We start from the raw sequence: 2500 nt of genomic DNA, 5'->3' as shown, positions 1-2500 counted from the left end.
AGGATGGGGAAGGTTAAGTTATTTAGAGGGCTTGGGGGGCTAAAGTGGAGGTCTTACCCTACTGGTTTACCCTAGACCACCACCCCTTACCCTACTAGTTTACCCTAGACCACCACCCCTTACCCTACTAGTTTACCCTAGACCACCACCCCCTTACCCTACTAGTTTACCCTAGACCACCACCCCCTTACCCTGCTAGTTTACCCTAGACCACCACCACCTTCTTACCCTCCTAGTTTACCCTAAACCTCCCACCCCCCTTACCCTACCAGTTTACCCTGAACCACGACCCGCCAATCCGTTAACAACCAGTTTAACAACAATTACTGTTGTGTGAACTAGGGCGAGTAATTAAGGCTTAGCGCCCAGACAATCTACCCGAGCCAGGACTCGAACCCAGACTAAATAGTTCTTGAGGCGTGAGGCGAGTGTGTTACCAGTGAGCCATCAGAGACAGCAACTGGAGAAGGGATCTGTCAGCGGGGGAAAGCGCCAAGCCATTTCGACTATATAGCATTTGGAAGGGGTCAGGATAAGGATTTGGGATGGGACGGGGGGAAGGAGTGGTCTCAGACGGGCTCACATGGTCTCAGACGGGCTCACAATGGTCTCAGACGGGCTCACAATGGTCTCAGACGGGCTCACATGGTCTCAGACGGGCTCACATGGTCTCAGACGGGCTCACAATGGTCTCAGACGGGCTCACATGGTCTCAGACGGGCTCACAATGGTCTCAGACGGGCTCACATGGTCTCAGACGGGCTCACAATGGTCTCAGACGGGCTCACATGGTCTCAGGCGGGCTCACAATGGTCTCAGACGGGCTCACAGTCACACACAAATGTTTCAAACTTTCCTTTTTTTGAGATCTGTTCACTGTTCAAACTTTCCCAGCTCAAGAGCTGTTGAAAAACTCTTGTTGCATCAACTAAGAGCCAGAGAGGCTGGGATGGGGTCCAGAGAGGCCGGGATGGGGTCCAGAGAGGCCGGGATGGGGGTCAGAGAGGCCGGGATGGGGTCAGAGAGGCCGGGATGGGGTCAGAGAGGCCGGAATGGGGGTCAAAAAGGCCGGGATGGGGGTCAGAGAGACAGGATAAAGCAGAGACATACACCACTGAAGGGTAACTCTCTCTCTCGCGCGATACACCACAATACAGTTCCTTACTGTATACTACAGTAGTTTGCTCGTTATACATCTTAATGACACTGCTCTGTAACCGAGTGATTCCTCTCTGCTCACCTTATGTACTGGCGATGAGACTTGAGAATGGTCGACTTGAGAATGGTCCAGGACGGACCGAAACGTCGTCGTCCCTTCAACTTCTAGTGTGTGGTCTGGTCAACCTTATGTACTGGTAGGAGCTGTGTCTGTCTTCTGCGATAAACCGGAGAATATTGGAAGTGGTTCGCACAGCCTCTCGGTACATTCATTCAGGACCCAGGGTGAAATCCAATTAGGTTCCTCGGTTTCGAGAAAAATCTATAGGCCACTCTGGCTGTGCCTGTCATTACGGGAACTGTACGATATGTTATTTTACAGTAACATTATTACACTGATGTAGTTATCTTAAGATAACTATAATTAGATTTATGCTCAAACCGGTTTCTTAAAGCCAGCTTGAGACGTCTTGAGTTCGGATTAGGTTTTGAGTGATCCGGAGTGTTAATCTTGGAGATGGAAAGGTTTCCATATGAATGAAATTACCGTTGCCTTTTGGGCTTACTATTTTAATATTATTTCTAATGGTTTTTGTTCCTTTAAGAAGTTCAAATATATTTGTTCAGGTGTATAATGCCTGATTATATTTTTTCATTTGATTTTAAAGGTTTTATTAACCTTTATTTTTTATTTATTTTTACACATTTGCATACCAAATTCACGCTAATTTTGTACCGGTTTCTAAGAGTTTTAACTGACTTATTATTTCAATGACAAAATATTTATTTTATTTTGTGATGTGAAATATTGATCTTAAACGTTCGATGTGAGTGTTCGGTTTCTCGGTGCGAGTGTTCGCTTTCTCGGTGCGAGTGTTTGCTTTCTCGGTGCGAGTGTTCGCTTTCTCGGTGCGAGTGTTCGCTTTCTCGGTGCGAGTGTTCGCTTTCTCGGTGCGAGTGTTCGCTTTCTCGGTGCGAGTGTTCGCTTTCTCGATGCGAGTGTTCGCTTTCTCGGTGCGAGTGTTCGCTTTCTCGGTGCGAGTGTTCGCTTTCTCGATGCAAGTGTTCGCTTTCTCGATGCGAGTGTTCGCTTTCTCGATGCAAGTGTTTGCTTTCTCGATGCGAGTGTTCGCTTTCTCGATGAGTGTTCACTTTCTCGATGCGAGTGTTCGCTTTCTCGATGCGAGTGTTCACTTTCTCGATGCGAGTGTTCGCTTTCTCGATGCGAGTGTTCGCTTTCTCGATGCGAGTGTTCACTTTCTCGATGCGAGTGTTCGCTTTCTCGATGCGAGTGTTCGCTTTCTCGATGCGAGTGTTCACTTTCTCGATGCGAGTGTTCGCT

At 47.9% G+C, this 2500-nt stretch overlaps 1 protein-coding gene and 1 long non-coding RNA gene across 2 annotated transcripts in view; one reads left to right on the top strand and one right to left on the bottom strand.

The window, feature by feature from the left end:
• The window catches only part of LOC123745689 (uncharacterized), a 165931-nt gene that overhangs the window by 56161 nt on the left and 107270 nt on the right, over nucleotides 1-2500 (top strand). The gene's annotated exons all lie outside the window — the stretch shown is intronic.
• LOC123749465 (uncharacterized) overlaps nucleotides 1-2500 on the bottom strand; it is a gene marked incomplete at its 5' end in the record, with an annotated part of 20987 nt that overhangs the window by 8159 nt on the left and 10328 nt on the right.

Source organism: Procambarus clarkii, chromosome 71 (genome assembly GCF_040958095.1).
Source record: "Procambarus clarkii isolate CNS0578487 chromosome 71, FALCON_Pclarkii_2.0, whole genome shotgun sequence".
In the NCBI taxonomy this organism is placed as follows: Eukaryota; Metazoa; Arthropoda; class Malacostraca; order Decapoda; family Cambaridae; genus Procambarus; species Procambarus clarkii.
The sequence above is the reverse complement of the archived record's forward strand: the minus strand, read 5'-3'. Positions and strand labels throughout refer to the sequence as shown.